The sequence below is a fragment of the Eptesicus fuscus genome, chromosome 15 (genome assembly GCF_027574615.1).
Source record: "Eptesicus fuscus isolate TK198812 chromosome 15, DD_ASM_mEF_20220401, whole genome shotgun sequence".
Classification (NCBI taxonomy): domain Eukaryota; kingdom Metazoa; phylum Chordata; class Mammalia; order Chiroptera; family Vespertilionidae; genus Eptesicus; species Eptesicus fuscus.
Genome location: NC_072487.1, coordinates 45,218,564 through 45,233,286, shown reverse-complemented (window position 1 = coordinate 45,233,286; position 14,723 = coordinate 45,218,564). Strand labels below are relative to the sequence as shown.

Here is a 14,723-nt window from a genome sequence, read left to right as displayed (position 1 = left end):
CCCCATGTGGACACAAGATGGCCACGACAAGATGGCCAGCAGGGGAGGGCAGTTGGGAGGCACCAGGCCTGCAAGGGAGGGCAGTTGAGAGGGACCAGGCCTGCAAGGGAGGGCAGTTGAGAGGGACCAGGCCTGCAAGGGAGGGCAGTTGGAGGCGATCAACCCTGCAGGGGAGGGCAGTTAGGGGTGACCAAGCCGACAGAGGAGGGAAGTTGGGGGCAAACAGGCTGGCAGGGGAGCAGTTAGACATCAATCAGGCTGGCATGGGAGTGGTTAGGGGGTGATCAGGCTGGCAGGCAGAAGCGGTTAGGGGCAATCAGGAAGGCAGGCAGGCGAGCAGTTGGGAGCCAGCAGTCCTGGATTGTGAGAGGGATGTCCGACTGACCATTTAGTAGGACATCCCTGTAAACTGGCAGTCAGACATCCCTTGAGGGGTCCCAGATTGGAGAGGGTGCAGGCTGGGCTGAGGGACACCCCCCCCCGCCCCCATGCACGAATTTCATGCACCAGGCCTCTAGTTTAAAAATGATGTCTTTCCTTTTAGTCTTGCCAACTACTATGCAATAGAAACGTGCAAAGGCTGGAACCTTGTTTCATATGCCTGTGTTCATATATTGTGCTTATTACATTGCAATTTACCTTCTAATCTGCTATTAGAATAGAGTATCTCATCACCACATTAAGGTAATAAACTTCACAGGCCCCAGTCATTGAAACCAAGAGAGGAGCAGAAAAAGGTTTTTCCTCTCTTACTCTTGCTTTTATAATTATAAAGGCATGTACTTTAAAATAGGTCATTTAAAAAATTTCTTAATAAAAAATTTTGGCCTTAGCAGCCTATGGTATTGAGATTCCTGGGTAAAATCCTATGGCTATAACATAAAATGGTGTTTGTTGCTCCTTTATCTGAGCTCATCACCTCTCAGAGTCTGTGTAGAGTGGAAATAGGAATAAATTTTCCAAAGCATTCCTTAGAGAATTAACATTCTGTAGTTTTACTTGAGGGAGTAGGTGAGAAAAATGTAGATTTTTAGCAAAGATAAAGGCTTTGCAAAATAAGTACATTGTTACCTGTTATATACTTGCTTCAGGGGTTAGCAATCCCTCACTATAATGGATGCCTGAGTGGACAGCACGCACACTGTGAAGCCAAGTGCTAAGTAAGGACTGCTTTCTGGATCCTTTTGTTCTGTTACAGTGATTTCAAATACCATGGCATCTCCTATCAGGATTCCTCAGACTTGGGCTGAACAGAACAATGGATATCAGGCCATTCAGTTCATTTCAGAGAGCACTGATTGGAAATACAAGACATTGATTTGTGTGCAGTACAGAATAAAGAGTGTGTAACACATAGTCCTTGACTTTCAAGAGCATTGCTAGTCTGAAGGTTGAGTCCTCTAATGAAGATAGGACATTACCAGTGTAATTCTATACTAATAGCTTCAAATTCAAAGTTCCAGGGGAAACTCTTATACTTTTCTTCTTTATAATAAGAAATGAAAACTAAAATACTGATGTTTTAGCACATTATCTACCATTTCTCATGTTCTAAAATTCTGTGCAGAATTGGACTGGAAAAGTCCTTTCAGCATCCATTATGTTTCAAGTTTAAATCCAAAGTCTTTGCCAATACTGACAAGGGAACTAACCAGAAGATCTCTTCCCTAACTTCGTCTCTGCCTTGCTACATTTCTCTCTAGTCCTCTCGAATTTCCCCAAACATACGAAATGGCTCATAGCCTTTGCATTTGCTGTTCTTTCTGCCTGGAATGTTCTCTTCATAGAACTGACTCCTTTTTGTCAGTCAGTTCTGTTCTGATATGACATCTCTTCCCGGGAGCTCTCCTGACCACTTGTCTATAAATAACCCTTGTCATGCTCAGTTTCCCTCTAGCGTCTTTCCTTTTTTATTTTCTTCATAGGACTTACCACTTCTTTATTCATTTCTTATCTCCACTATGGTATCTCAGATACATGATAGAAAGGACTTTATTTTATCCAGTCCACAAAGAGTAGTAGTGTTGCTGGTGGAAATAGGAATCATGAGAAAAACATTTGGGGACCCATGCATAGGAGGATGAGGTGTAGTGGTAAGATTTATTGGAGCAAAAATAAAGAATTGCTCCTAGGTGCTGATGTCTCATCCACGACCTTTAGCTGACTCACTGTGGAAGAAGCCCTGGGTCTAGTGAGCTGCCCACCAGGAGGGCCAGGATCCAGAACTGCAATGCCATCACCCTGGGCTCTAGTAGTTCAGCATAGTCTCTGCTCCTGGTTGCATTCTGGAGCTGCATGCATGAGAAGGAGTGGGCAAATGCACACATGCTACCCAGAAGGGCCTTTGTTAAGCTTTGATTATATTACCTCAGATTGGGAAAGAGCAGACTTTCATTCAAACTAACCAATCTCTTTCCTGGAGCTTCACAGGCTTGTGCTGGGCACTCTTCACATTCAATCTGGTCTTTCCCCCAGGTTTTTCCAAGGTAAACTTTGGCCCTTTATGTTGCATTTTGGCTCCTAACGCGCATGCCTCAAAGTTTTGCCTCATCATCTGGTTTTTACTGCGCATGCGTTTACCCCTCCCCCACCCCAGTCCTGCACCATCTTGATTTCTGCTGCGCATATGCCTAGCAAAGGAATTTCTTCTTTATTGTTTATTCTTCCCCCCATAGTCCAGGTGAGTGGACCTGTTGTCTTTCCTCCTTACATGGGGGGTGGGAGTGGGGGAAACAGGGATGTCAATCCCCGTAGCAGGGATTTGGCTATCCTCTGGCTTAATGAGATTTAAGCCTGAAACGGTAACTTCCAGACTTAAGCCTGATTAAGTATAATGTCCAGACTCCATCAGGCCCAGCCAATTTAGCTTCTTTCTCCTTTGTTAACTCCTAGCTGCCTATGCTAACTGTAGATATTTCATATTAGGTGCTTAATAAATATCGGTTGAATTAATCTTTTGCTCATTTATTCACTGCTCATATGACCCGGGGTAAATCAGTTAACAACTTTTAATCGTAGTTCTTCATTCATGGCACTTTTACCTAGATTTAATAAGATAATACTAGTGAAAATAATAATAATTAAATATCACCCTAATATAAGTAAGTATTGTTATTTTTCTTATTGAGGTTAGCTGGGCCTCCAAAGAGCTATCGAACTAGCTTGAGAGCAGAACACTCTTGTTTCTGTTGTGCCTACTAAAAAATGAGGTGCTTGCTCTTTATACTTCAGCCAGCAAATGCAAGTGTTGTGGGAGGCATGCTATGAGGGTTTTCCACCTCTGTATAACCATATACAGTGAGTCCTTTAAAGAAGAAACAGACTAGGAAGTTGTAAAATGGTGACTCATCCACAAGGATGCCGTGGTCTTTGATGAGTGTATCCGTTGGGAGGATAAAAACCCTATTGGTATTCCCATAGGCCAGTCTCAGTAACTTCCTGTCCACAAAATTACTTTGTATTTTCCCACTATATTTTGTGAGCTTGGGCATTATTCAGCTTCTGAAAGGTGCATGTAAGAAAATTGAAAATGAAGGGCAACCAGCTACCACTTTTTAGATAATGACAGTAATGATATGGTAAATTGGTATATTCTTCAAGGAAATGTGCAGGGAAACTCATTTCAAACAAGCCACCTTGTATTAAATGGGATTTACTTAAAATAATCATGCAGCTCAGGTGGACATGATATGGGCAAAATAATAGCTTTATAGAAATACAGAAAACACTCCAAAATGAGGATGGCTAAGCTCTACTTTTGAATCTCAATGTGATTTACAGGACAGAAAATTAAGAAAGTAAAATATTAGCTGACAGTGCATGTTAATCGCAAAGTCACTAAAACCTTTCCATTCACTTAAAATGATGGTGGTACAGAGCCACATGCTGATAAACAGAGAAAAAACAGCTTGCTGTGTACAGTCACTCCTTAGTAAGGTTAACAAACTACATTAACCACTCACTCATCTGTAACTCACAATTAATCATTCCTTGAAAATTACATTGTATAATAAATGAGGACAGACATGATTCATTAAAACTTCTAATTAATTCTATTTAATACTATTTCATAGTTCATTGATAAGTGCTGAGAGAAGGATTACACTGTAGGATATTTGATGCATTGCTGCCAAAGAAGTAAATAGGGGGAACATTATCTGAAATGAAACATGAATACTTGCAAATGAAAATGTCAGATGTTTATCACCGCATCGCCTGGTTCTGTACTCAAAGGTCTCTTGGCATTACCAGTGGAAAACTGCATTTTCAGGGCTGTATCATTGGGCTGTAAAAGCTCTTCTGAGTTCAGTTTTGATGCTCTGCATCTCAGGCTGGGATTAATCTAAGACTACTTTGTTTTCCTAGTAAATGTTCATGCCTATTTTGTGGGTTAATGGCCAGACTATTCTTAAACAGGTATTTCCATTTGGAAAGAGATCCATTTACGTTAGGAGATAAATACTTAACCGGCAATTATGGTTTTGGTTCATTTAATTGTATTGTGTGTGTATTTGTGTGTGTGTGTGTGTGTGTGTGTGTGTGTGTGTGTGGTGTATGTGGTGTGTGTGTGTTAAACTAGACACGAAAAAAGCAAGTATATCTGTGTCAAGACAAGCCCTGTGCATTAACTATAATGTTCTATTTTTCTGTTTTTTTAGTTAAATTTTTTTCAATAACAGTTGACATGCCATGCTGTGCACCTGACACTAATATAATATTGTATGTCAACTGTAATTAAAAACTAAAAATATTATTTAAAAGATGTTTTACTGAAAAGAACTTCATTTTGTCTCTCACAATCAATTGAAAAATAGTTCAGGTTTAGAATTACAGGTTCTAAATCATTTTACTTCCAAAGTTTGAAGGATGCAATCACTGCCTTTAGCATATATTTATTCTGATGGGAAATCTGATGCCAATCAGACTGACATTTCTGGAGGTCTCTACTTCAGGAATTTCTTCCGTCTCTCATCTGCAGACATCTCCATTTTGGCTTCTGTCACTTGTAGGAGTTGCTGTTAGAGAAAAGAGGAGACAAAGGCATGCATTCAGTCTGCATTTTGAAATATTAACTTCTGATTTTCCTAATTAAGTGAGTTTCTTTGGTTTACATCAGTGGTTCTCAACCTGTGGGTCATGACCCACAGGTTGAGAACTGCTGCTGTAGAGCCTAAGACCACCGGAAAACACAGATATTTACATTATGATTCATAACAGTAGCAAAATTACAGTGATGAAGTAGCAACGAAAATAATTTTATGGTTGGGGCTCACCACAACATGAGGAACTGTATTAAAGGGTCGCGGCATTAGAAAGGTTGAGAACCACTGGTTGACATAGTGCATAATAGTGTTAATGTCTACATTAAACAATAGATTTTGTGACATTAGAGGGGAAATGAGGTGGCTTTGGATCAATCAAATCGGATCTCTTTGAAATTAGATTGTCTTGAGAGAAAAACTGAAGCACAAAGGAACTGAGAAAAGAAAGAAGAGTTAACCTTTACACCAGGAACGGCACTGAGGAAAAGGAAGTTGAAGTCAAGCTAAGCCAAGCAGTAATTTTGGGGTGGTCCTGTTTTGATCAATATTTATGTTGGTCCCTGGTTGAGCAATAATTGCTCTGGTCCATGAGGGAAAAATAAATAAAAATAAGGAAAAAGTGGAGTTTGATGGTAAGTTATGTCTTATTTCATAAATTGCTCCATCCAAATAATTTGCTTAATGCAAATGAGTTGTAGCGACAGTGAACTGAGAAATAAAACCCTGCGTTTACAAAAAAGTACCTGTTTCTCAATAATTTGTGAACTCTTCCTCAGCCAGTCCAGACCTAGCGTCTCTGCAGCTTAAAAAATGTTCCACTTTGAAATAAAAAGAGGGCATAGTATTCCCTGATGTAATATTATATCCTGAGTTCTAGAAACATTTCCCTTCTATTTTCCAGTAAAAGCCCATTACATTGATTAATTAAAGAGAGACGTTTTCTTTTGGCAATGGAAACACTGGATGGCCTTATTTAGTGCCTTATTAATAAGAAATACTAGGCATGAGATACACATTAGCAGAACACCAGGGCAAGGCTTTTGGCCTCATGCCTATTTGAATTGCTGGCCTTCTCGGTTCTGTCTGGGTTCCCTTCTGTGACTTAGGGAGACTTCTGAGACCTGGTGGAAGCAGTAGCAAGGAAAAAACCTTCCTTCATAGTTAGTCCATTAAAAGATCAACAACAAGATCTGAGAGGAAGAAAATGAAACACCCTGAAACTATGTTGAGAGGGTTGGGTGAGAAATGAACCATCAAACAGAAAGTTGCATGGGGAAATGTAAGGGAGAAAGGAAAAATAAAACCTGAAAAAGATTTTCTAGTATATAAGAAAAACAAAATTAACTCCCACAGCCCCCAAGGTGACCTTTTAACAGGAACTGGGCAAGCCAAAAGAAACACAAATATCTGGACCATAGCCATAGTGACTGTGCTGGAATCTAGTTGGGAATAGTCAAGTGTAGAAGGGCCACAACAGAAAAAGAGACTATGAGCAGAGGCCGGAAACAGCCGTGCTTTGTTGGAGCTGCAGCCTCTTCTGACTCCTGAGTCAACTCTATTGTTTTTAGCAGAAGGAACACAATTTTTATTTTGCTTGTTCTGACCAGGGTCATGTACGAAGCGCAGACATGCGTATTCAAAAAGTGCAATTACGAGGCCTCCAAAATAGCATCATTTGTGACTGCTTTCCTCCCAATATATTTGTGGGAAGTGCACAAAATTAACTGCATTAATTTTATGACCATGTTAAAAAGAAACATTCAGTTTACACCTAGTACTATTAAGTGTTACCCCATGCTATCACAGTTTTACTTAATAAAAAAATAATTAAAATTGCTTAAATACTCAATGTAGATCATCCACATAAACCATAGTTTTCCTACACAATAAGGAATTTGCTTTGTCACTTAAAATTATCTTTAGAGAGAGCTTATAAATGCTATGTTAAAAAGGAAGTATACTCAGTTGTGTATATGGAAACACCCTAAGTGTCATTGACAGTTGAATGGATAAAGAAGATGTGGTACATACAGACAATGAAATACTACTTGGACATAAAAAAGATGAAATACAGCCATTTGCAACCACAAAGATGGATCTTGAAGATATTATGCTAAGTGAAATAAGTCAGACAGAAAAGGACAAAAACCTTATGACTTCACTCATATGTGGAATATAAAACAAATGAAAGGTAGGAAAGAAGGAAGGAAGGAAGGAAGGAAGGAAGGAAGGAAGGAAGGAAGGAAGGAAGGAAGGAAGGAAGGAAGGAAGGAAGGAAGGAAGGAAGGAGAAGGAGGAGGGGAGGGGAGGGGAGGGGACTCATAGATAAGGACAACAAACGGGTCGCTAACAGAGGGGAGGGACATGGAGGGAGGGTAAAATGGGTAAGAAGGTCAAATGTATGATGAGGATGGAAACTAGACTTTGGGAGGTGACCATGCTATAGTGTCAACAGATGTTGAATTACCAGTACACCTGAAACTTATATAATGTTATAAACCAATATTGCCTCAATAAATAAACCATAGTCTCAAATATATGAAAAACACATAGAAAAATACACCATAATGTTATTGTAAAAATAGATCATTTTAAATTTAAAAAAACAACTTTGCTTCTCAAATTTCCTATGATGAGCTTCTAAAACTTTTATGATTAAAAAAAAATATCTTTATTTTATCTATAACCCTAGGACTCTAGCGTAAATAAAACTAGTTTCATTTTACCTATTTCTTTTCATAGGGTAAGTAGTTTTATTCATCAACTCTGCCTCATCACATGTTCTTAGGTCTTAGAAAGCTGTTAGCCCATTAGATAAGGGTCATTTAGGCTGGCTTTGAGTTCATAATAGACTGATTAGTTTTTTTCCAGGCCATGGAAGCAGAATTTATCCTGAATTCTGACCTGATACTTCAAACAAGGGGGAAAAGTAAAAATATATAAAGGCCTAGACAAATCTTATCCCATTTTGTCAGCATGTTCATCCCTAAATTAATGTAGAGTTTTAGAAGCACAAAAACTTAGATGCTATTATTGATGCAGAACCACCCTGAGTGACTAATTGGAAGGTTTGCTTTGATCCTCCATCTGATATATAATAAATTTAAAGGTAATAAGATGACATGACATTTAGTACTGGTGCCATGGAAGGGAAAATTTGCTTTCTGATGGGATCATGAATCCCCTAAAAGGGTTAATTTACTTTATTTATTTATTTATTTATTTATTTATTTATTTATTTATTTTACATTTTACAAAAGCAGTAAAAAAAAGATTACTTAGAAAACTTTGGAGGAAAGCTCCTTTCTTTGAGTATTGTTTTTTGTTTATAACCAACGAAAAACTCCCTTCTCTAGATGTTTGTGGGAGCCCTGGCACAACCAAAAGGTAGCCACAGGTACCCTGACTGCACCCAGTTACCACAGATGGAATTGCGTTGCTCAGTTTGAAGTCATAGGAGTGAAAAACACCTTAGAAATAGTAATCTGAAATTCTACTCTTTAATTCCCGTATAGGTAAAGACAGAGCATCTTATCCTGCTTCTATTAACCTCCCTAAATTTGGGCACTCAGAGGTGGGCACTGCCATTATGTCACCTCTCTTCCAAATATTAAACCTAGATCTGTTTACTCAAAACTATGGCTTTTTGTTGACACCATGTAAAGTAATTAAGAGCTCCAAACTCTCTTTGTTTTTCTTCCTGAACTACAGTGTTGGTCTCCTACTTGGAGCACTGTAGAATAGAAGAATGTAAGGTGGGAATGATAATATACACTTTATAGGATTGTGGTAAGATTTGGGGATGAAGTACCTCCAGATTGAGGTATTCTTGTATGTTTAGATCTACAAACAAGCGTTATGCTTCCACTCCTTGTAAGGAAGGGCAAAGCTTTCTTCAAGATTCTTGGGAACTCCGTGGGGTACCACTGTCCTATGTCAGTTCTGTGTCTGGGGTTCAGCTCCTGCTGAATCCCATTGATTTCTCATGTCCTCCACACTGTCCTCTAAACTGACTTTATTATCACTCCATTATCACTTGACAACATTATCAAGTTGTAGAACTTGAGCCATTCAGCTCACAGTTTGGGAAGATGAGGGGGCTTTACATATCTATATGATGTGGTAAATGCTCTGGCTCTATATGTGCCTTATATTACTCTTTCCACTTTTTTCTGAGCTCCTAAAACTTGGATCCTCTGGGAAGACACTTCATCTTAACTTATTATTGTTCTTTCCATTTGAATGGAGGTCTAGTAAACTTCTTTTAGTGATTCATTAATACCTTTAGACAAGTCTTGCCTTTGCGACTCTGGAAGAAACTAAAATCTTAATCTTCTCATGTCTCTTTCTCTACTAGTTTCTGAAAGAGAAAAGCAAGAGTAGACAGATTCATCCACCCACCCATGGTATGAATTAAGCCACTCCTCTAAGAAGGTAGAAGTAGTGAGAGTTGATCTGGGTTTTAAATAATAGTCGGCTGGCTCCATACACCAATAAAGTCCATGGAAGCCTAGGTGCATCCTGTGGCCTGTAGGAGGTGCTCAGTAAATGGTGTTTATGATGATGATTTCTCTTCATCACACTCCATAATCACCTTTATGTGGTTGGTGTTTAACTTTGCTACCAAATTTCTCTTTTGAAGTTCTCAGTTAAACAAAATCACCTCTAGCTATAGGAAACTTTCTAGTTTATTACAGACTCTGGTCAATAAAAAATAGAATAAATCCTTTTGGATTCCAACCCCCACATTTTATAGGTTAGGAAACCTGAAGACCACAAACTTCCCGCCTGCCCAAGTACACAGTAGTTGGTGGCAGTATGAAGGAAAGACTAGGGCTCTTAGCCCACCCTATTGGGATCTGCTGATTAAGGACTAAGACACAGAAGACATTTGAACCAAGACCCAAGAGTTGTGTGGTTCCTTTTCTGTTAATAAAATTATCACGTGACAAAAGCCTAGCCCATTATCTAATCTACCTGCTATTTAAAAATAGATCAACTTATGAATTGATAAAATCTATGAAAATCTTCCATCTTATCAGAATCATTGCTTTTTCATATAAACTAATTATATAAGAAGGCTTTAAAATTTGATATCTGTAAGATTCCAGTCAATGTTGTTTGTGGAAAGGGAAAAAAGATGATGAGGAAAATATTGAAATTAAAAAAAATTCAGCTTATTTAGAGGACAAGGTACCTTATATAAGACAGTGTTATGTGAGGATAGAGCAGTTGGTCTATGACTTCAGATTTTAAGAATGAATCTGTCTAAGGTGCAGGTTATAGCACAGATCTTCGCTGTAAGCAGCATTAGTGGGTTGGAAAATCTCTGTGTGGAATTTCTCCTTCCTGGATAGTGAGCTCACGCATACACACACACACACACACACACACACACACACACACGCACATTCATACACACACACTCATAGCAACTTCTGTGCATCAGTGGGTTCCTGGGGCTGACTCTCCTTCTTGTTTCTCTGGTTGTTTTCTGCCAAATGGTGTTCCCAAGGCTGGTTGCCTGGGCACACAGCTCAATCAGTTTATCTTCCATTCCCTGACTATTGCAAGTAGAAGCTCATGGGATCCAATTATCACTGTTTTTTCCTCCCTGATAGAGTTGTTAAACCTATGAGCTGTGGGCGGCCTCCACAGGATTCTTGGAGAATATTTGAATTCAAAGACTAGAATTCAGCTTCCTATCCAGGGATGAGGTGAAAGGACATGATGAGAAGAGAAAGGCTTGAACTGCCTATTAAAGTGTCAGAACCCCCAGAATTGGTGAAGTGAGACATTGCACTCCAGATTTTCCCCTAGCGTTTTCCACTTAAACTAATCATTCACCTTGCTCATTTAACTATAGGGTTAATCCCCTTTTAAAAAGCTTAGATGGCTTTTATTTTTAACTCTGAGACTATAATGTTACTATCTTTTTCTCTTTGTATATATGAAAAATGAATATAGCACTGAATTGCAGCTTATTAGTTCCAGCATGAAAGAACAGTTGGTGTTTGTCCAATTAAAACATCTGTTGTAATTTCTGAAACTCCCTCCTCTACCTAAGGATGACTTGGAGCTTGCTAATTGGGCACTTTTATATTGGTAGGTCACGCTTGTTCTAAGATTTAGACTTGCAGATGTAAGGAACTGAACATACCTAAAGCAAGGATCACGCTATAGTATGACTTCCTCTATGTATAAAGTAGGACCTGAGCTCTTGATTCACTTTATTATTTTCAGTTAAGTTGCCCTCAATTTGAGTTGGCTAGCTGGTAATATGAGCTTTGTGCAGGGTCCTGGAACTCAAATTAACTCCTAGGGTTTGCAAGTGGGAATTTAATTATACTTAGTAAAACAATGACAAAACAGTCCAATCAAGGACTTCTTGAGGCTTTTGCTGATGATTTTAATGTTTTTTCAGTAAGAAAGGCCCAGCCAGTTAGCCACCTAATTAAGCAAAATGACTTGTCTGATAAATTCAATCCTCTTAATGACGACCAGATGCCCACCAAAGCCACTTGAGATTTTATGAGTAATGATTATTAAAAACTGTTATTAACTATTTCACACTAGGATTTTCTGTTCCCTGAAATAACTAGGATTACATTTTAAAATAAAAGGAGACATAGGAAAATAATTTTTAAAAATACAGGCTTACATGATAAAGGAGATAAAAACCCAAAAAGCTGGTGAGCACTGTGTGGGGTGTGGTTGTTTAGATGCAAAACTAAGTAATGTTTCAAACTATTCATATTTAACACTTGTCTCCATACAGCGAGGTTTTATAGAGCTCCTCTAATGGGCTTGCCACTTAATTGCTACCTCAATTTCCCAGTGGATACAATGAGGCAATAATTACTACATTATTTGTTGATGTTTTGCAGAAGGGGAAATTCTTTGAGTTCTGTAGCACATTAAGATTTTAAGGCAATTATGCAGGAGTAGAAAGAGATTTCTCCATGTATCACTATTTCCTGTGGTAAGAACACCTTATGTGATTAAATGGATAGCTTTGCATTGTACTTAGCCTAAATGCCCATCCAGGAACCTGGTGTAAGCTCTTTGCTGAAGAAACTTAGAGTGGTATAAGCATCCGTACTCAAGTGTACTGGCCATGTACTATCTATTCTTACTTAGGGTGGGGAAGAAAACTATGAACCACCATGACTTGTCATAGCAAGTTCTATCTTCAAAGGCTCCCTGCAGTGGGGGAACACACATACTAGTAGTGCCCACCATGCGTGACCATTCTCTGCTTCTGTCTCTGTCTCTGTCTCTGAAATAGGGCTGCATGTCTTTACCCAGAGGTTTGATTTTCTTATTTTCCAGATTTCCAGAGTGCTCTAGTTCCCTAATATGCTTCCATTTAAGCCAGGAGGCAAATAGAAAAATCATGCTGAGTTTTTTGAGAAAAGCTATGTTACCTTTGGCCAACCTGGATGAAGCAGGGTTCTCAGTAAAACACAGTTTGTGTAAGTACAGTAGTCACTATCTTCCTATGCACTCATCTATTACATTGATATATACAGGTGCATCCTTTCTGTCAGCTCTGTGCACCTAGTCTTTGCTTCTAATGACTGACACCTGTGACTTTGAGAGGTGGGCACTGGAGCCAACCCCAGAGTGCAGAGATCAAAAGGCTTGGGATTTGTTAACTCCCCTCCCCCGTAGGCAATAGCGATGTAGTAGTGGAAAAGGGGACACAAAAGCCCAGCTCCCTTGATTTGAGGCCAAACTATGATGTCATGTGTGTCTGTGAGGTTCTATGGGATTTCTCCTGAAATCACACCTTTGCTTTGCTTCTTCCCCATCCTTACCCTGCTTCCTGTGGTTTGTTGAGGTGCACTTCCATAATAAATCTGTTGCACAGGAATCCTTGTTTACAGTCGACTTCTGGGAGAACCTTACCAAAGGGCCAGGCAGGAGGGATTAGAGAAGTAGGGATGAGGAGGAGGAATGCCCTCTGTTCAATTCGACTGAATGAGCATGGTGGTGAAAGATTATCAGAGCTCAGAGTTCTTGTTCTTTCCAAATAAGAATATACTCAGAGTGCCTTTCATACTTCCATTCATTATTTAGAGATTCAAGAGCTGCATGCTGTAGACAAAGGGATTTGCTTAAGGACATACAATTCTATGACAAGGCTACAACTACAACAAGGTTCTCCTGAATGTTTTGGCCAAAGGTTTCCACCCATCTTGGAGTCAGACAAAACAGAGTTTAGATCTCAACTCAGCTACTCACTTTACAGGTGCACAGGTAAATATTTAAAAAATAAGTTTTGAGGGAAGGGAGATACACTGATTTGTAGCATTTGCTAATTTCCACCGTGTAAACGCTTTCATGGTGGCCAATTTCAAACTACCACGTGATGTCACTGAATAAAAGTTGGGAGAGATGTGTGAAGTTAGCTCTCGCAGGTTGGTGCAAGTCAGCTCCAGCACATCCCTGTTGGCAACCTTTTCCTAAACCTTCTTTCTATGCACTCATCTATTACATTGATATATACTCAATCCTGTTTTCTGAGGATTAGTGTTATTATGTATAATTGCCTAAAACTGTTATTATATCACAATACCAAAGGAAAGCTAAAAGTAGAAAATGATATAAAATAGGATAAATATGCAGGTTATCATTGATATCTGCATTTGTTAGATTGTAATGAACAAATTATAGCCAATGCTACTTGCTAAAATATTTGATGAAAAATTCTGTAGAAGAGGGAAAAGAAGATATAAATGATACTTAATAACAACAATAGCAATGCCTTATATGGTTTTCTACTCAGTCAGTTGAGAGACTTGAGTGTATTACCTTACACAGGCCATTTGTTTCAGAGGTCACACCTAGTTTAGATCTATGTGTCTCTGGAATACACAACTTAATTGTCAATGCCACTTTGTAAACTGTTTACTAAACGTTTACATATAAAGTGTATAATAGTAGACATATAAAGCAATATTCTTGTTCCTGACATCAAATGGTAGCAAATATCAGGTTGTCACTACTAATGGGATTTCCATTGGAGCCAATTCAGTTTGTATTATAGCAACTGGTAATAATTACCTCAAAATATCAAGAAAGATAGGAGATTCTTTTGAATCACTGTCATGAGATGGAAATACCAAGGGGCACCAAACAAATGTAGGGCACTGTTGCAAAACTTGTTGTGTTAATAGAAACTATTATTTGAACATCCTATCGGTGATTAGAAAATTGTTAACATTCATAAAGTGCATGAGAGTGCCCCTTGGAGATTTGCTTGCATTCTGTAAGCGTCTTTTCCAGGAAAGAGAATAAGACACTAGGGTCTTTAACTGCTGGGCACACGTGATATGAAATCTATTCACCTTCCTTTCCTCAAGAGTTGAATTAGAGGAGTTTATCACCGGCTGTCTTTGCCCAGGTATCTCTTTCTTTAACGCTGTATAATTTGGCTTTAGCCATGCTGAACTGAATACTTTACATACATCATCTAACTTAATCTTCACAAAAATCTTACGAGTCAGGTAGTCCTCTGTACTCCCATTTTATAAATGAAAAGACTAAGGTACAAAAAAAGTTAAATAGATTAATCAGAGCCACACAGTAGCGGGAAAGGTTTTGAACTGTTTTAACTACTATTCTTTACTCTGGTTTTATGAGTTCAAATTGTTTAAATTCCAAATATAAGTGAGA

At 38.7% G+C, this 14,723-nt stretch overlaps 1 long non-coding RNA gene across 3 annotated transcripts in view; it reads left to right on the top strand.

Moving 5' to 3' along the window:
- The first annotated feature begins 2,591 nt into the window (after positions 1-2,591).
- LOC114231655 (uncharacterized) overlaps positions 2,592-14,723 on the top strand; it is a 31,309-nt gene continuing 19,177 nt past the window's right edge. Inside the window, exons 1-3 of one of the 3 annotated variants that reach the window (XR_008558364.1) lie at positions 2,608-2,680; positions 12,375-12,517; positions 13,125-13,304. This is a non-coding gene — a long non-coding RNA (uncharacterized LOC114231655). Of the gene's footprint in view, positions 2,681-12,374; positions 12,518-13,124; positions 13,305-14,723 lie in introns of all 3 variants that reach the window. The other 2 variants (XR_008558365.1, XR_003617633.2) reach the window with 2 other exon arrangements.